We start from the raw sequence: 21,084 nt of genomic DNA, 5'->3' as shown, positions 1-21,084 counted from the left end.
GAGAGTTGAAAACAAATGAGATACATGGATGCCTGGTGGCGTTTAATTCATCTTTTGGGGGCTGCTTCCCCAGGTCACATGACTTTGGAAAGCATCTCTCAACACGCTCATTGCCCTCATATTCATCCCCCTCCTCCTCCTCCTCATCCTCATCATCAGTATTTGTAAAAGTTGACCTTTGTTAAAACATTATGCTCTCCACTTTACAAGTGGTATTTAATTAATCCTCAAACACTCCTGGAGGTAGGGATATAAAATGTCATTCACATTCTGCAGACAAGGAAGATGAGACTCAGTAGTTAATAACCTGACAGCAGTCACATCACTGGAAAGTTCCAAAGCCCAGATTCAAATCCAAACCTCCACTATCCAAAGCCCATTCTATAAACGAGACAAACTAAACCACAATGTTGCTCCTTTACTTTGCAATATGGCACATGAATCCTGCTCAAAGATGCTCATGACTAAAATCCTTTATCACCATCTGGGCCCATCATGAGCATATTGATACCACAAATAGCAGTAGATTCAAAAGAACACCAGCCAGTTCACCCTTGCCAATCCCCCTCTGCAGAGGTGAAAGGTTAACAAGCTCACCCGTGGTGCCCAGAGCGGAAGCATTTAGTGAACAGCTGGGAAGACCTATTGCCCTTACACTTTAATGCATATGTATAGCATCGCCCTCACCAGCCCTCCTGCATTTGTTTGCAGTGGGTTTTTTTCTCCACAAGGAGACTGTAGAAGAAGCCAGCTGGAGGGCACACAGGCTCCAGCCCGAACTGTCTCTCTTCTTGGAAATAACCCTGCTACAAAACAGAATCTGCTCCTAAGGGGATCATAAAGACTGAATTCTTCATAAACTACCAGAAATAAAATTCACTTTAAAACAGATATTGCGAAAAGACTCCCCATTACCTGGAAATTGACAGTGGGTGGACTGGGTTTCCTCAATTAAGCAAAACCAGTTTAGGTGCATTGATCTTCCTAGCAGCCACTGGAAGTTACAAATGGACCCTGGTGGGAAACAGACCAGAAATACACCTTTGTTTGTTGTAAAGGGGGCTTTTATTCTCATGTGATGCCCTTTGGAATTAGCAGGGGCCTGGCTACATTTCAAAGATGAATGAACGTCTTCTTGTCCAGCTGGACCTACCGCCCTGGCTGTGGCTATGCGAGACCTTGTTCTCTCAAGTTTGCCAAAGTCCAAGATGGTGCCTTAAGGACATAAGTTTGGCAGTGAACTAAGAGGGCAACCTTGAATATAAGGTTGTGTTTACTCTGACATAGACCATCCCTCCTCTACCTAAGAGCCTTAGTTGTGAACGCACCATGCTAAAAAGAGAGAAATGTCACAAAGAAGAGTTTCTGGCCAAGCAAATGGAAAAGGTAAAACCAATTCAGAGTGAAACTGCATTAATAAACCAGTTCAGAGTGAACTGCATTAATAGGTCTTCCCAGCTTTGTTATTTTCATGTGCTGCTGGAAAATGAACATAACCAGGCCCACCTCTCCTGAGTTTTGAGTGTAAATTGCCTCACTGTATGTGAATTGTTCAACGTGGCCCAAATATGCTATTTGCAGAGATTTGACTGTAAAAATTATGTTCAGGGAAAAAAAATGAGACTTATGACTTGAAATATAAAGATTTGGAAGTACAGAATGATTGAAGGTTTGGATTTATAAAAGGTGACTGCTTAGTTTCAGAAGACTTTGCCCAGGCATTCTGTCACTAGAAAGGGGGATTACCATTCAAATATCATGTGTTCTGATGGATCTAATATCATAATCAAAAGTATTTTGATGGATCTAAACCACAATAGAGTTTTGCATGCCTGATGAATTTGAGCTTGAAATAATGAACTACAGCCTGGATGAAGGCAGATCTGACTTTCTGTTCCCCCTTTCATCACCAAGACCTAACCCAGTGCCTGCTCCTGGTTTAAGTTTAATATATTTTTTAAATGAGTACATGAAAGAAAAGAAAGAAAAAAGAGAGAGAAAGAAGACAAAGAAGAAAGAATGTCTCACGCAAGCAGGTTGAAATTGTCATATGCTCAAATAATTAACGTGTTTAAGTAACTATATGGTATATGGCACATAAAGGACACAATATTTCTGTCATATGCTTCATAAGAAAAGGCAGGCAGGCACAGGTAGAAAGAATTCTTATATCAAACCTTGGTAATTGAGGGCAGAACTGCAATGTCAAACACAGAGAAAGTAAAAATTCCAAAATGTTCAGAAATCTGTGCCTTCCCCCACTGCCTTCCCCACCCATAGACCAGCTCCCTGTGCAGAAGAATCCTGACATTATGATCTGGTTCAGCCTAATGAGAACAAGAAAACAACACTGGAGAATAATGGATCCACGAAAAAGTTTCAAGAAAACCTGCTTTAGGCTTCCCAAATGGAGGAACTTGGGCCTTTTTGATTTACCTTTCTATTATGGAAAAGTAGACAGAAGAGTATAATGAATGCTCATGCACTCTTCTTGCCCAGCTTGAACAATGACCAATTCATGGATAATCTTACTCCAGTTCTGACCCTGCCCACTCTCCCTAATTTAGCACTGTGGCATATCACAAACATGTGCCCTTTCTTCACCTGAATCCACACCCCTACAGTGTAGCTTCCCACTGCCCTTTCATTAAGGCTCTGGGCTTGCTTTGGCCAATGGGATGGTAGCAAATGGAACACAAGCAGAGATTTGTCTGAAATTGCTTGAGCCATCAGAGTCACCCCTGCTTTTGTACTTCACCCTCATCATGAGAACATGTTTAAGCTAGCCTGCTGAAGGAGAGACATGCAGTCACCAGAATTGTCCCTTCCAAGGCCATCCTAGATCAGCTGACAGCCAGCTGACGCCCATATAAGCAATTCAAGCAGAAACGAGAATTGCTCAGCCAGGTCCAGCCAAGATTGGTAGAGCCCCCAGCCAAATGTCCCAGACTTGTGAACATAAACTTTTAAGCTTGTATGCTACTGATGCTTTGTGGTCATCTTTATTATAGGTAATGGGTGCAAGAGTAAATCTCAAAAACAGAACCATTATCACAAAGCATTGCAAAGATCTCACTTGACTATCACAACTTTTGAGGAAGTAGACACACAGTTTTATCCCCAGCTTCTAGATAAAACAAACAAACAAACAATGAGAGCCAGTGAGATCAAGTAATTCACCAAAGCTCACACGGGACAGAGTTGCGACCTAAAGCCAAGAATACTGTTTCCTGGGTTCTTTCTACCATATTGTGTTGAAGAAGATTTTCTTAAGTGCTTATTAGATTAACCTAGATAGGAATGATCCTTTTGTCCTCTAACACCTCTGAATTAAAAAAAAAAAAAAGTGGCAATCAAAAAAAAAAGGTAACAAAATGTCAAAGAAAAATATAATTACCTACACACTATGAAAACTGCAAACCGAACTTGACAAGAACAGAAATCATAAGTGGATGTCACCATCACCTTTTATTAATACTCTAACCAAAAGCAAAGCTATGAGCCTGGGCAGGATGAGGTTTATTCAAGCACAATATTAAAATATTTATATCAGCAAATTGGACACCACCCTTAGCCTTGGAACTCCATTTAATAAGCTATATTATTAATTATGTGAGAAGCTAAGAGATAACACACCTACAAAAAGGTCTCAGTCATTATGACTAAAATCAGAGGGTCCCAAACTCTGAATTGTGTATCTACTCAAGAGATTCTACTTGATTCTGGGACATTTGTTTCCCTCACCATCCCAAATCCTAGACCTGAGGGCCCTGCTATGTATGTTCTAGTTCCCTCACAGTAAATAAAACTTAGCCAGCCCAGAGCTTACTCTCTCATTGCCCTACTTATCACCAAGGACTAGACAAGATTTCTTAATGACCCTTCCTCAGTGCCATCTGGAGCTTCTAAATAACTCTGAAGATCAGGGAACTTATCGACATCTTGGTATGCTTGATATCCAACCAAGTTCACCATAGACTTTGACTCATAAACAACAGACAAAGACCATCATGGTGCCATTTTTACACACGTGCAAGCATACACACACACGCACGCACACACACACACACACACACACACCCTTAACTGATGGTTAGGTCCACTGGGGGAGACAAAAGCGACCAACACTGAAACACAGTACAGCATAAGTACTCTACTGTTCAGCGTCCCTCTTTAGCTGGAGTCCTAGTCCAGGGGAACCAGGATTTACATTAGTGAAGGTATCTAGCTTACATATTAAGTTGAGAGCTTGAGGGGCCCCTGGGAGAATTGTCTGACAACTTCCATTTGAAGAATATCATCCTCAGATACAAGTGGTTGAAAAACAAAGACTTCTCTGAGATCACAGAGTTAAATCACAGGAACCACTGAACCAGATCCTAAGCTGATAAACAGTGGCACCCAATTCAGAGTAGCTTAAAGATGGAGAAAAGAATAGTTAGAATCTGCTGGTGCCACCATGTAAGTTTTGAGCTATTTTCTAAGCTACTTTTTAGGTCCCTAGGACTCCTGAATGTTAAAGGCACTCCCACTATGAACTCATGAAAACATACTGAAGAAGCTTTGTTAAATATTATCGTATGTACCTAGTGATGGGTGTAACACATTAAAACCATACTACACTACATCAAAAACTAATGATGTAATGTATGGTGATTAGCATAACATAATAATAAAAATAATAATAATAAAACCATACTACAAAATACACTGTAACATTGAAAAAGTAGGAAAGTACATATTAATGGATTTGTAATCTACTTTGTGGTTTATAGATGTACTATCAAAAAAGAAAGGTTTAAAATTGAAATATCAGCTGTCCAGGAACTTAGGCCTGGCTAGTAACTGCACAGGCCTCGTAGGCTTCAGCATGGTGGCATTTGTGCGATGGCAGAATTAATCATGGGGGAAATGCCAAGGTGCACAGATCTCCAACTACTGGTGCAAGTCTGTATTTGTTCCAAGAATCAGCCCCAAAGTCACGCATTTTTCCACGTGTAAATTAGAGACTCAGTTTTGATTATTTGGCTCAGTGTTTCTGCAAATTGTTCCTTCTTTGTCATTCACAATATCACAGCTGTTCTTGTCAGAAGGAGGACAAAGAGCAGAAAGATAATCCATTTAGTCTTTGTTCCTTGCTCTTGGGTTTAAAAAGGAAAGAAAAAAAGAAGAGAAAGAAAAAAGGGGGACCTGTTTTCTTTGCAGGTTTATCCAAGCGCTCTTGTCCATGACAGGAGATGCTCTCATATCAGCCCAGTTCTTGACCCCCACAAAGCCACCCTGAGTAACCTAAGCCAAGGATCTGCCTCCACCCTTTAGTAGAGGAAGACATGGCCATTTCCCCTTGAAGAGATGTCCCTGTGGCAGGCTGGGAGGCTTTTACAAGATTGTTAGTTGAGCTAAACAGGGTCAAGCAGAGTGGTTCACAGGTCGCTTTGAGTGTGATTGTGCTATTGCATGGAATGGCTGTACGTGAACAAGCCTGCTAGAGATGCAACACGATTGCTTTGACCAAACCTTTCCAGATCTGCACTTTGGTGTGAGGGTTCATCTTGGCTCCTATCCTCATTCTGCTCCCTGCCTCACTCCCTCTGGAGTGCCTGTTCTGGCCCTTTTTCCTTAAGGAACTGCCGGCCGATGAGAGAGACTTCAGAACTCCTTGAACAACTAAACAATTGCATCCCCACCCTTCCTGAAGCCAATAAGGATGTTTGCAGAAACCCAAACAGCCTGGGGAGGTGTCAGGAAGTGAACCAAGGAAGGCAGGCTGTTTAGAGGCCAGAAAAATTGCAGAGATTTTATTCTGGTTTGGTTGTTTGGATTGTAAAGAGAATACAGCCCCTCCCAGGGAAATTCTGGCAATGAACAGGCTATCATTCAGAGAGACTACCTCTGTTAAGATCTGGTTGCAAGCCTCAGGGGGCCACGGAAAGAGACAAATGATGAAAGGATGGGAAAGATCATTGCTCACCTAGTATGGGGGGAAAGAGAAAGAAGGAAAAATTTAGAACACACTTCACAAAGTCTCTTAAATATTGGGACTTGCCAAATGCTTTGCCTACTCAGATACTGGAGACTTACTTATTTTGGAAATGCTATAAAGCTTTCATTGCCTTAAAACTAAGGAAAACAAGGAAATATGCTATAGAAAACCACCCTGGCAGCATTTGGCAGAATATAAGAGACACAGAAGCCCAGAAATAGTCAAACAACACTGAAGCTCTTTTGATCGAAGAGTGAATCAAAGAACGATATTGTCTGTGGGATAAAATGGAGAAGTACATGCGTTATGGAGATGAGACACGGGATTATGGAAATCTTTGAACTAGGTGATGCCTTAAACATTATCTAGGTGAACTCTCAGGCTTTCTGTGTTTATTATGCCCTGGAAACAGATCACCCCGTTTAAGCAATCCCACACTCCAAGGGTTAGATTCAATGAGATTGAGGAAACAAGAAGTCAGGAGAAAAGATAATGCATGGATAATAACTAAAGCTGTAGACAGAGGGTGATCCATCAGGTATTAGTGGAAAGAAGGAGGAGCTTGGGGCCATAGACTCATAGAGTTGGATAGGTCTTATGAAGATTCCTTGAATGTGAGTGTTATTTTTCAGAGTCCTTTACTTTTACTAAATTTATTTATCATAAAATCATTACAGAAAACTTAAAGTAACTTTAAAATCCCCACAACAACTGGGCTAATGTGACTATTAGTTTTAAAAGGAAAGACCACCTACCAGAACCAAAAATCACTTTCAACAATATTAAATGATTACAAGACTTTTGTCTGGAGAAATCATCATCTTTTTTTTTAAGATTTATTTATTTTAGAGAGAATGAGAGATAGACAACATGAGCAGGAAGGGCAGAGGGAAAGGGAGAGAGAGAATCTCAAGTAGACTCCACACTGAGCATGGAGCCTGATGCCAGGCTCGATCTCACCACCATGAGACCATGACCTAAGCCAAAACCAAGAGTGGGACATTCAACCAACTGAGCCACCCAGGCTCCCCTGGAGAAATCATCATTTTAAATAGCCAAGAATTCAAACTATACCTTCCATGGTTCAAGAAAATACAAGGATGCTTGTGGTCACCTCTGCCCTCAGTTGTGGACTTCTGCTTCGCCCTTCAAGCTCCTACTTTCTGGCCGTGAGAGGAGCATCCTGTGCTCGCAACCATCTTCCATCCTAGTCTCTTTCATCACATTACTGAAGCGTGCTGAACTCCAAGATTAAAGATCTTCCCATGAAAGTGAGATTATCAGATAAAGAGAGACAGAACTGCATTATTATCCACACCTTGGCCTTCACTCTGGTCCAAACCTGCTGACAAAGGAACAAAGGAAGACGTGTTCATATTCAACCTCAGCCACCACACCTGCGACACTCTGCTTTTCATAACAATTTGAGCTCCTGGGGTTCCAGTTTTTGCTTTCAAAGAGGAAAGGAGCAGCAGAAAATATCCAACCCAAAATAGCTGATACCACTGTGAAATAGCACTCTATGCTCTATAGGAATAAAATAGCTTGAGGACTTTTTTTCATATCCAATAGGTTCTCACAAAGATGGTGTCAAACAATCCTTGGACATATTGAGGCCACAGCCCTTTTAAACACTCTGGCCTTAGAATATACTGTAGACTAAAATATTTCCTCCTTAAACACTGGGCTTGTTCCTCTTCTTTTCTTTTTCTTTTCTTTTTTTTTTTAAGATTTTATTTATTTATTTGATAGAGAGAGACACAGCAAGAGAGGGAACACAAGCAGGGGGAGTGGGAGAAGGAGAAGCAGGCCTCCCACAGAGCAGGGAGCCCGATGCAGGGTCCGATCCCTGGACCCTGGGATCATGACCTGAGTCGAAGGCAGACGCCCAATGACTGAGCCACCCAGGTGCCCCTTGTTCCTCTTCTTTAAATTGGGTTCAGAGAATGGTGTTTTTTCTCCATTAGGCATTATTAGTTTCCCTCTCAAGTCATGCTCACAACAGTCAACTCACACACACACACACAAAATATCATTATAATTTCAACTTCTTGAGTTGATTTTTATGAGCTGGTAATGCATCATTGGCTCATCATTAAATCATGACCAAAGTGAACATTAATGAGCTTCACTTGCCACAGCTTCCAAAGGCAGCACACATGGACAGTGATTTCCATTTCCCTGGGATGTGACTTAACTTCGCCTTGGTGTTATTGAACTTCTATAGAGCCTTCTGCATTAAAAACAATGAATTTCCTCACATATCAAAAATGTTCACACATCACTACGTTGACAAAGTATATTTATACCTTATAGCTGTAATGGGATAAATTGTGTTGCCCCCAAAATTCATATGTTGAAGGCTCATCCCCCAGTTCTTCAGAATGTGACTGTATTTGAAGATAGTGTCTTTAAAGGGGTGATTAAGCTAATGCTAAGCCATTAAGATGGACCCTAATCCAATATGATTTGTGTCCTTATATGAAGAGGAGATGAAAATACAGACAGAGAGATACCAGACACTTGTGCACAGAGGGACAACCACAAGAAGAGGCAGAAACAGGGCAGTCATCTGCAAACCAAGGAGAGAGGCCTCAGAGGAAACCAAACCTGCCAGCACCTTGATCTTTGACTTCCAGCCTCCAGAAATGTGAAAACGTAAATTTCTGTTGGTTAAGTGGCCCAGACTGCGGTATTTTGTTATGGTGGCAGAGCTACTGCCTATGGAGGATAGTGAGAGTGACCAGAGAGAGGGCACCTTTTCTGTCTTTATAATGGAATAAGACTGTGCTTTTCCTTTTGTGGTTTCCTCGAGAGACTGGAAAAAGATATTGATTGCTTTTCATTGTTTTTTTGGACATGATTTGATATTTTTGATTGACCAAGCACGGACTGAGCCATGTGAGGTCCTAGTGTAGTTGGTGTGCAAATACTTTCTTGTCTTTAACGAATTTCCGGAGTGTAAAATTACCACTATAAATTTAGAATGAAAGAAGACATGTATTAGTCTGTTTGGGCCACCATCACAGAATATTGTAGACTGGGCAGCTTCAGCAATGGAAATTTATCTCTTCATAGTTCTGGAAGCTAGTCTAAGATCAAGGTGCCAGCATGGTTGGGTCCTGGTTAGAGCCCTCCTCCTGCCTGCAGATGGCTTCTTCCTTGCTGTACCCTCACGTGGTGGAGAGAATGAAGACAAGCTCTCTGGTGTATCTTCTTACAAGGGCACTAATCCCATCATTGGGGCCTCACCCTCATGACCTCATCCAAACCTGACTGCCTCCTGAAGACCCCATCTCCAAATACCATCACACTGGGGGTTAGGGCTTCAACTTGGGGGAGGGACACATTTCAGCACATACCGTGTTTATCTGTGGCTTCAGGTGTCCCCAACATACTGCTAAACACTATAGGGAAGCACAGTTTTGTTTGAGTTTTTATTTGTTTGTTTGTTTGTCTGTTTGTTTAGAGAAAAAGGCAGGAGGAGGGGCAGAGAAAGAGGGAGAGAGAATCTTAAGCAAGCTCCGTGCACAGCGTGGAGCCCAATGCGTGGCTCAATCTCACGACCCTGAGATCATGACCGGAGCCGAAATTAAGAGTCAGGTGCTTAACCGATGGGGCCACCGGGGCACCCCCAGGGAAACACAGTTTGCCCTCCCTCCACACCAGGGGGCTTTTTCATCCTATACTCTCAGCTTTCAGTTCATAAAATGTCTCTATTCATCTAAAACTTGCTCAATTAAAAGTCAAAGCCTGCCTTTGCTTTTGCTTTCGACAAACTAACTTTAATTCTCCTGTCCTTTAAATTCTCGTAATGGAATTAAATGTCCACCTAAAAACGTTTTCATTACCAAACGAATATTTATTATACAACACCCTTGTGTTAGATGCTGAGGATTTGAAGTTCACGAGAAAAGCCGCCCTGTCCTCACAGAGTTCATGTTCCAGCAGAGGGAGCAATGGCTGAGAAGCAGGCAGAGAGAGACATGAATAACAGTCCATTTACAGGCTGTGATAGTGACTGTGGGAATCGTAAGGACTGATGCCACACATGACAAAGGATAGCAGGAAGGCTGCTCCCTCAACTATGTAAGTCGCAGGTCTCACAGCAGAGGTGACATTTCAGTTGTGACCAGAAGAACTAAGGGCACCTACAAGCTGGGAGGGGAGCTTCCCCGGTCAGCAAGTTCAAAGTTGCAAGATCTGGAGGAACCTGCATGGGCTAGCAGCAGTGGGAAAGTGGAGCACATGGGGACAGTGAAGCCAGTGCCAGATGTCACAGCGTGGGGGAGGAATTTGGATCTGACTCCCAATGCCTTGATAGAGTTAGAATTGCTGGAAAACTAAATGTGGATATAACTTCAAGTAGGTAACTTTCTTGCTAACGTACTTTAGTGTATATTCATAGCACATGTTGGAAAAAAGGGACATTTATAACACCTTTCAAATACATAAAGGGTTACAAAACTGGTGTATGGTGCAATATAAGGACATTGGGTGAAAGGATAATTAACATTTTGTGGCCATCTGCAGAAAGTTAGAAAGGTGCCTTCTACTGCAGTCTCCTATTGTTGGTGGTCTTGACCTCCCCCTTAACTGTGCCTGTTTCTATTTATTTGCATGAGTCACTGAACCTCTGAAATATACTTTTAGAAGTATGCAAAATTAAAATAAATGTTTACCAGGGAGCATGTTGGTTTTTTCCTTCAATCAATCATTTATGTAACAAATATTTACTCAGCACCTATGATGTGCCAGGCACTCTGCTGGATCCTCAGCATACAGTGGTGAGCAGAATACCTAAGAGCCTACAGTCCTTGATTTTACAGTCTAGTAGGGAGAGAGACAACAAACTGGTGAGTGTTATCCAGTGAACTTTAGTAAACAGGGAGAATCACTGCAGGGACAGACCCTCAGCTGAAAGGATCAGATAAGTGTTATCTAAAGAACCAGCATCTTCACTGATCTATTGGGAGGGGTGATGAGGGGTAACTAGGAAGAGAAAAGGGAGGAATTTGGGCAAAACAAACAAATAAAAAACAGCCAAGTCACTCCCACAGTTTTTATGTAAAAAGGACCTAGGGGTGGTATAATGACCCTGGATCCCTTGCCCTATCTATTAGGGACTGAATTGTGTCACACAGAGATTCATATGTTGAAGTCCTAACTCCCAGTTAGGACTATCTCCCATTTGGAGACAGGGCCTTTAAAATGGTGACTAAGTTAAAATGAGGGCTTTAGTGTGGCCCCTAATTCCATATGACTGGTGTCCTTATAAGAAAGGGAATTTGGGCACAGATAAGAACAGAGGGAAGGCCACATGAGGACACAGGGAGAAGGAGTCTGTCCAAAATCCAAGGAGGAGCCCACCTAGGCAACACCCTGATCTCAGACTTCCAGCCTCCACAACCATGAGAAAGTAAGTTTCTGTCATTCAAGTCCCCAGTCTGTGGCATTGGTTATAACAAACTTAGCAAACCAATACACCATCTAATTCTTCTTCACAGCAAAACTCAGGAGAACTGTCTCCATTTACTCACATCACATTCTGTCCTCAACACACTCTAGACATTTCCCAGCCCTCAGCATTCTGCACATTTCAGTATCGTCTGATCCTTCCTCCTTTCTGAAGCACTTCTCCATTAACTTCAGTTTCCTTCCCTTTCCTGGTCTTCCTCCTGTCCTCCTAGCCATGATTTCTCCCATGACTTCCCATTCTGCAGACCTTCAGAGCGGAGTTCTCAAGGGCGCAATCCTCTGTCCCCTTCTGTTCTCCCCTACACTCCCACCCTGTGGCAAAAGAAATCACTAGACATTACTCCCAGAACAAAGGGAAGTCCAGATTTTGGGGGGCAGAGCAAGATGGTGGAGGAGTAGACCTGGATTTCGTCTGGTCTCAGGAATTCAGTTGGATAAGGATCAAACCATTCTGAACACCTACAAACTCAACAGGAGATCGAAGAAAAGAAGAGCAACAACTCTCTGAACAGAAAAGCGGCCACTTTCTGGAAGGTAGGACGTGCGGAGAAGTGAATCCGAGGCGATATTCAGGAGAATAGATGGCGGGGGAGGGGCCTCCGTCGGCCGCTTCTGGCAAGTGATAGAGCTGCAGAGCACAAAATCGGAACTTTTAAAAGTCTGCTCCGCCGAGGGATGTCACTCTGGTGGCTAAGTGGGGGGTGGAACCCTCCGGGACAGTGTGGTCTCAGGACCCTCGGGGTCACAGAAAGACCGGGGGTGCTGAGTGTGGCAGAGCTCCCAGGTAACGGAGCAGGGAGGCCGGCTGCAGAGGCGGAGCCCAGCTCTCAGCTCGGGGCTGTCATAAACCGTGATCCGCGGCACAGTCGGGCCACTGCTCCTCCAGCGGGGACCCAACAAGCGGTAGATCTGGGGAGACTCACCTTCCTCCCCTGGGAGGAGCCACGCGGGAGTGCACCGCAGGGATCTGCTGGGTTTGGAGACTCCACCCGGGGTCGGGTGCCAGAGATAGAAATGCGCGGTCACAGGCCGGGTGAGCACGGAGTGCGGCCAGAGACCGGAGAGACGGGAGTGATTGACTGCTTTTCTCTGGGGGCTCACTGAGGAGCGGGGCCCCGAGTTCTCAGCTTCTCTGGGGTGGAGATTGGGAAGCCGCCATTTTCACTCTCGGCCTCCAAAGCTGCACTGAAAACTTGCAGGGAACAAAAGCTCCCGAGAGCAAACCCCAGCAGATTACTTAGCCAGGAGGGGGCAAGGGCGGGGCAATTCCGCCTCCAGCAAAGACATTTGGGAACCACGGCAACAGGCCCCTCCCCCAGAAGATCAGTGAGAACAGCCAGCCAGGACCAAGTTTACAGATCAATGAGAATGGCAGAACTCCTGCACTAAGGGAATACTGCACATAGAATCCATGGCTTTTTTACCATGATTCTTTAGTCTTTCAAAGTTAATTTTTTTTAACTCTTTTTTTTTAAATTTTTCTTTTTCCCTTTTTCAACCTACATCTTATCAATCCCTTTCATAAAAAACATTTTTATTTTTCATTTTTAGAGTCATATTCTATCCCTTCATAGTAGTTACCCTTATTTTTGGCATTTATATATAAGCTGTTCTCTCTAAAATTTTGAGATAGTTTCTTCTAAGAGATTAAAATATACCCTAAATATCTAGTGTATGGTTTTGTTCTACTCTCCTGCCTGATCACATTCTCTCCCTTTTTTTTCTTTTTTTTAAATCCTCTTCTTTCTTTTTTCAAACAACTTCTTATCAATTCCTTTTATAAAAATTTTTTATAATTTTCATCTTTACAGTCATATTCCATCCCTTCATCATATCAACCCTTATGATTACATATATAAGTTTTTCTTTCTTTAAAATTTTGGGAGGCACTTTCTTCTAACAGACCAAAATACACCCAAAATCTAGTGTGTGGCACTGATCTATGCACCAGCCTGATAATATTTGATCATATTGTGTTTTTTTGTTTTGTTTTGTTCTGTTTTTGTTTGTTTTTATCTTTTTCTTTTTTCTTTTTCTTTTTTCTTTCTCTCCCTTTCTTTTCCCCTGGCTTCAGGTCTTTTCTGATTTGTTTAGAGTATATTTTCAGGGGACGTTGTTACCCTGTTAGCATTTTGTTCTCTCATTCATCTATTCTCCTCTGGACAAAATGACAAGACAGAAAAAAAATCACCTCAACAAAAAGAACAAGAGACAGTACCAACTGCCAGGGACCTACTCAATATGGACATTAGTACGATGTCTGATCTCGAGTTCGGAATCATCACTTTAAAGATACTAGCTGGGCTTGAAAAAAGCATGGAAGTTATTAGAGAAACCCTATCTGGAGAAATAAAAGAACTAAAATCTAACCAAGTTGAAATCAAAAAGGCTATTAATGAGGTGCAATAAAAAATGGGGGCGCTAACTGCTAGAATAAATGAGGCAGAAGAGAGATTCAGTGATATAGAAGACCAAATGATGGAAAATAAAGAAGCTGAGAAAAAGAGAGATAAACAACTACTGGATCATGAGGGCAGAATTCGAGAGATAAGCGATACCATAAGACAAACAAAATTAGAATAATTGGGATCCCAGAAGAAGAAGAAAGAGAGAGAGGGGCAGAAGGTATATTGGAGCAAATTATAGCAGAGGACTTCCCTAATTTGGGGAAGGAAACAGGCATCAAAATCCAGGAAGCACAGAGAACCCCTCTCAAAATCAATAAAAATAGGTCAACACCCCGACATCTAAAAGTAAAACTTACGAGTCTCAGAGACAAAGAGAAAATCCTGAAAGCAGCTTGGAAGAAGAGATCTGTAACCTACAATGTAGAAACATTAGACTGGCAACAGACCTATCCACAGAGACCTGGCAGGCCAGAAAGGACTGGCATGATCTATTCAGAGCACTAAATGAGAAAAATATGCAGCCAAGAATACTATATCCAACTAGGCTGTCACTGAAAATAGAAGGAGAGATAAAAAGCTTCCAGGACAAACAAAAACTAAAGGAATTTGCAAACATGAAACCAGCCCTACAAGAAATATTGAAAGGGATCCTCTAAGCAAAGAAAGAGCCTAAAAGCAACATAGACCAGAAAGGAACACAGACAATATACAGTAACAGTCACCTTACAGGCAATACAATGGCACTAAATTCCTATCTTTCAGTGGTTACCCTGAATGTAAATGGGCTCAATGCCCCAATCAAAAGACACAGGCTATCAGACTGGATTAAAAAACAAGACCCATCGATATGCTGTCTGCAAGAGACTCATTTTAGACCCAAAGACACCCACAGATTGAATGTGAGGGGGTGGAAAACCATTTACCATGCTAATGGACACCAAAAGAAAGCTGGGGTGGCAATCCTTATATCAGACAAATTAGATTTTAAACCAAAGACTGTAATAAGAGATGAGGAAGGACACTATATCATACTTAAAGGGTCTATCCAACAAGAAGACCTAACAATTGTAAATATCTATGCCCCTAACATGGGAGCAGCCAATTATATAAGGCAATTAATAACAACAGCAAAGAAACACATTGACAACAATACAATAATAGTGGGGGACTTTAACACCCCCCTCACTGAAATGGACAGATCATCTAAGCAAAAGATCAACAAGGAAATAAAGACTTTAAATGAAACACTGGACCAAATGGACTTCACAGACATATTCAGAACTTCCATCCCAAAGCAACAGAATACACATTCTTCTCTAGTACCCATGGAACATTCTCCAGAATAGATCACGTCCTAAGTCATAAATCAGATCTCAACTGGTACCAAAAGATTGGGATCATTCCCTGCCTATTTTCAGACCACAGTGCTTTGAAACTAGAACTCAATCACAAGAGGAAAGTCAGAAAGAACTCAACTACATGGAGGCTAAAGAGCATCCTACTAAAGAATAAATGGGTCAACCAGGAAATTAAAGAAGAATTAAAAAAATACATGGAAACCAATGAAAATGAAAACACAACTGTTCAAAATCTTTGGGATGCAGCAAAGGCAGTCCTAAGAGGAAAGTATATAGCAATACAAGCCTTTCTCAAGAAACAAGAAAGATCTCAAGTACACAACCTAACCCTACACCTAAAGGAGCTAGAGAAAGAACAGCAAATAAAGCCTAAACCCAGCAGGAGAAGAGAAATAATAAACATCAGAGCAGAAATCAATGAAATAGAAACCAAAAGAACAGTAGAACAGATCAACGAAACTAGGAGCTGGTTCTCTGAAAGAATTAACAAGATTGATAAATCCCTGGCCAGACTTATCAAAAAGAGAAGAGAAATGACCCAAATCAACAAAAGCATGACTGAAAGAGGAGAGATCACAACCAACCCAAAGAAATACAAACAATTATGAGAACATATTATGAGCAACTCTATGCCAGCAAATTAGATAACCTGGAAGAAATGGATGCATCCCTAGAGATGTATCAACTACCAAAACTGAACCAGGAAGAAATAGAAAACCTGAACAGACCTATAACCACTAAGGAAATTGAAGCAGTCATCAAAAATCTCCCAAAAAACAAAAGCCCAGGGCCAGATGGCTTCCCAGGGGAATTCTACCAAACATTTCAAGAAGAATTAATGCCTATTCTTCTGAAACTGTTCCAAAAAATAGAAATGGAAGGAAAACTTCCAAACTCCTTTTATGAGGCTACCATTACCTTGATCCCTAAACCAGACAAAGACCCCAGCAGAAAGGAGAATTACAGACCAATATCCTTGATGAACATGGATGCAAAAATTCTCACCAAAATACTAGCCAATAGGATCCAACAGTACATTAAAAGGATTATTCACCACGACCAAGTGGGATTTATCCCTGGGCTGCAAGGCTGGTTCAACATCCACAAATCAATCAACGTGATACAATACATTAACAAAAGAAAGAACAAGAATCATATGATCCTCTCAATAGATGCAGAAAAAGCATTTGACAAAGTACAGCATCCTTTCTTGGTCAAAACTCTTCAGAGTATAGGGATAGAGGGTACATACCTCAATATCATAAAAGCCATCTATGAAAAACCCACAGCGAATATCATTCTCAATGGGGAAAAACTGAGAGCTTTCCCCCTAAGGTCAGGAACACGGCAGGGATGTCCACTATCACCACTGCTATTCAACATAGTACTAGAAGTCCTAGCCACAGCAATCAGACAACAAAAAGAAATCAAAGGCATCCAAATGGGCAAAGAAGAAGTCAAACTCTCACTGTTTGCAGATGATATGATACTTTATGTGGAAAATCCAAAAGACTCCACCCCAAAACTGCTAGAACTCATACAGGAATTCAGTAAAGTGCCAGGATATAAAAATCAATGCACAGAAATCAGTGGCATTCCTATACACCAACAACAAGACAGAAGAAGGAGAAATTAAGGAGTCGATCCCATTTACAGTTGCACCCAAAACCATAAGATACCTAGGAATAAATCTAACCAAAGAGGCAAAGGATCTGTACTCAGAAAACTATAAAATACTCATGAAAGAAATTGAGGAAGACACAAAGAAATGGAAAAACATTCCATGCTCATGGATTGGAAGAACAAATATTGTGAAGATGCTACCTAGAGCAATCTCCACATTCAATGCAATCCCCATCAAAATACCATCCACTTTTTTCAAAGAAATGGAACAAATAATCCTAAAATTTGTATGGAACCAGAAAAGACCCCAAATAGCCAGAGGAATGTTGAAAAAGAAAAGCAAGGCTGGCGGCATCACAATTCCAGACTTCCAGCTCTATTACAAAGCTGTCATCATCAAGACAGTATGGTACTGGCACAAAAACAGACACATAGATCAATGGAACAGAATAGAGAGCCCAGAAATGGACCCTCAGCTCTATGGTCAACTAATCTTTGACAAAGCAGGGAAGAATGTCCAATGGAAAAAAGACAGTCTCTTCAACAAATGGTGTTGGCAAAATTGGACAGCCACATGCAGAAGAATGAAACTGGACCATTTCCTTACACCACACACAAAAATAGACTCCAAATGGTTGAAAGACCTCAATGTGAGACAGGAGTCCATCCAAATCCTAAAGGAGAACACAGGCAGCAACCTCTTCGACCTCAGCCAAAGCAACTTCTTCCTAGAAACATCACCAAAGGCAAGGGAAGCAAGGGCAAAAATGAACTATTGGGACTTCATCAAGATAAAAAGCTTTTGCACAGCAAAGGAAACAGTCAACAAAACCAAAAGACAACTGACAGAATGGGAGAAGATATTTGCAAAGGACATATCAGATAAAGGGCTAGTATCCAAAATCTATAAAGAACTTATCAAACTCAACACCCAAAGAACAAAGAATCCAATCAAGAAATGGGCAGAAGACATGAACAGACATTTTCCCAAAGAAGACATCCAAATGGCCAACAGACACATGGAAAAGTGCTCAACATTGCTTGGCATCAGGGAAATCCAAATCAAAACCTCAATGAGATACCACCTCACACCAGTCAGAATGGCTAAAATTAACAAGTCAGGAAACGACAGATGTTGGCGGGGATGCAGAGAAAGGGGAACCCTCCTACACTGTTGGTGGGAATGCAAGCTGGTGAAACCACTCTGGAAAATAGTATGGAAGTTCCTCAAAAAGTTGACAATAGAGCTACCATACGATCCAGCAATTGCATTACTGGGTATTTACCCCAAAGATACAAATGTAGGGATCCGAAGAGGTACGTGTACCCCAATGTTTATAGCAGCAATGTCCACAATAGCCGAACTGTGGAAAGAGCCAAGATATCCATCGACAGATGAATGGATAAAGAAGATGTGGTATATATATATACAATGGAATATTATGCAGTCATCAAAAGGAGTGAAATCTTGCCATTTGCAATGACATGGATGGAACTGGAAGGTGTTATGCTGAGCGAAATAAGTCAATCAGAGAAAGACATGTATCATATGACCTCACTGATATGAGGAATTCTTAATCTCAGGAGACAAACTGAGGGTTGTTGGAGTGGGGGGTGGGGTGGGAGGGATGGGGTGGCTGGTTGATAGACACTGGGGAGGATATGGGCTATGGTGAGTGCTGTGAATTGTGCAAGACTGTTGAATCACAGATCTGTACCTCTGAAACAAATGATGCAATATATGTTAAGAAAAAGAAAAAGAAGAAAAAGAAGATAGCAGGAGGGGAAGAATGAAGAGGGGGAAATCAGAGGGGGAGACGAACCATGAGAGAGAATGGACTCTGAAAAACAAACTGAGGGTTCTAGAGGGGAGGGGGGGTGGTAGGATGGGTTAGCCTGGTGATGGGTATTAAAGAGGGCATGTTCTGCATGGAGCACTGGTGTTATGCACAAACAATGAATCATGGAACACTACATCAAAAACTAATGATGTAATGTATGGTGATTAACATAACAATAAAAATTTTTTATAAAAAGGAAGTCCATAAAGGATTTTAGAAAATGGATAGGGACACTCCAATGTTTATTTCAAAAACATCACTATGCATGCAGTATATAAACAGAAAATTCAATATAGGAATTGAATTAGAAAGCAACAATAAGAGTTAGACACGTGTGTAGCAATGAGGATGAATATAAGTAGGCAAGAGCAGAAATATATGTATGAATTGTTTATTATTTTTAATAATTGAAATCCTCAAGATTCAAAAGAAAGGAGGACAATGTCATAATTCTGAGGTTTCTGGGAACCAGATAGATAAGGGTGATTTTTCTGAGGTAGGAAATCCAGGCGGAAGAATGACTTCTGGGGACAGATCACAGATTCAGTTTTTAACATGGTGAAGTACCCTTAACATATGCAAGTGGAAATGTCAAGTGGGCAATTAGACAATATGCATCTGGAATTCAGAGAAGCTGGCTGATCTAGAAATTTAAATTTAAGAGCCACTGGAATATAAATGGTGCTTGCAGACTGCAACAGCCATGAGTAAGGATGAGCTCTCCCTGCAAGAGTAGAGTGGGAAGGAAAGGAGACCTGAGAAAAAAAACCTGCGCAAAAAGCAAAAGCATGGTAGAAGAAGATGAGCCAGAAAAGTGGACTGAAAAGGAGCAGCCATAAGAATGGGGAAAATAGAAATATCTGATGTCAAGGAAGCCAATGGTACAAAAGAAGGTAGAGATCTATCAAACCAAATGCTGCAAAGAGAATGCTAAAACTGGGCAAAGGACTTGAATAGACATTTCTCCAAAGAAGACATACAAATAACCAACAAGCAAGTGAAAAGATGTTCAACATCACTAATCAGGGAAATGCTAATCAAAACCACAATAAGATACTACCTCACACCCATTAGGATGTCTGCTATGAAAAGAAAACAAACAAACAGAAAATAACAAGTGTTGGTGAAGATGTGGACTAAAAATTTAGAACTCTTGTGCACTGTTGGTGGGAAGGTAAACTGGTGGAAAACAGTGTGGTGGTTCCTCAAAAAATTAAAGATAGAGCTACCATATAATCCAGTAATTCCACTACTGAGTGTATACCCAAGAGAATTGAAAGCCAGGTCTGGAAGAGATGTTGGTATACCATGTTCATAGATGCATATTCACAACAGCAAAAAGGTAGAAGCAGCACAAGCATACATTGGCAGATGAATGAATTTTAAAAATGTAGTCTATACATACAAGGGAATATTATTCAGCCTTAAAAATGAAGGAAATTCTGACACATGTTAATACATGGATAAATAGCATTATGCTAAATGAAATAAGCTAGCACAAAAAAGGAAAATAATGTGTGATTTCACTTATATGAGGTAGCTTGAGTAGTCAAATTCATAGAGACAGAAAGCAGAATGGTGGTTGCCAGGGGCTGAAGAGAGGGGTGAAGGGGGGTACTTGTTCAATGGGCAAAAATTTTAGTTTTGTGAGATGAAAGTTCTGGAGACTGGCTACACAGAACTGTGAACATACTTAACACCACTGAACTGTACACTTAAAAATGGTTAAGAAGGTAAATTTTATGTTATGTGTATTTTACCACAATTAAAAATAAAAACTTATGAAAATGTAACCCTTATATGTGGATAGGATAAAATAAATTACATATTTCTGTAGCTAAAAAATCATCTAGTAATTACATACACTTTTTTCAAGGAATTTGGTTGTGGAAGAGAAAAGAGATAAAGAAGAAACTAAAAGACAAATGTCAGATCAAAAGAGATGCATTTCTTCTATAAAGATGGTAGACACTTAAGCATATTTAAATACTAATAAGAATGTAGAAGAAGAGAGAATTAAAGCTAGAAAGAATAATCAATACTGAGACATTTCTCAAAGATGGGAGGAGATAACAGTGTGGAATGCAGACAGAATGGAAGCATCATCAGGAGGATGATTGCCTCCTCCAAGTGCAGAAGGAGGGAATGAAGACGGGAGTGAACAAGATAGGCAGGTGTATTGGCTTGGTAGAAGAAAGTTGATCAGTTTGAATCGAAATACTCTCATTTTCCCTGAAAAGAATCAGGGTTCACTTCTGAGAGGGAGGATATTGTTGAGGCTTTAGAGTTTCTGGAAGAGGGAAGAAAGTTTGAAAGAGTAATTAAGGATTACCGGGAAGGGTGGAGATCCACTCAAGGCTGGTGTTCTCCTAGCTGCCCAATGGTGTGAATTT

General features: G+C 41.2%; 1 pseudogene; it reads left to right on the top strand.

Moving 5' to 3' along the window:
* The first annotated feature begins 1,329 nt into the window (after positions 1 to 1,329).
* LOC118001803 overlaps positions 1,330 to 21,084 on the top strand; it is a 32,838-nt pseudogene continuing 13,083 nt past the window's right edge.

Source organism: Mirounga leonina, unplaced genomic scaffold, assembly GCF_011800145.1.
Source record: "Mirounga leonina isolate KUSES-001 unplaced genomic scaffold, KU_Mleo_1.0 Mir_54, whole genome shotgun sequence".
In the NCBI taxonomy this organism is placed as follows: domain Eukaryota; kingdom Metazoa; phylum Chordata; class Mammalia; order Carnivora; family Phocidae; genus Mirounga; species Mirounga leonina.
This window is presented reverse-complemented; position numbering and strand designations above follow the sequence as displayed.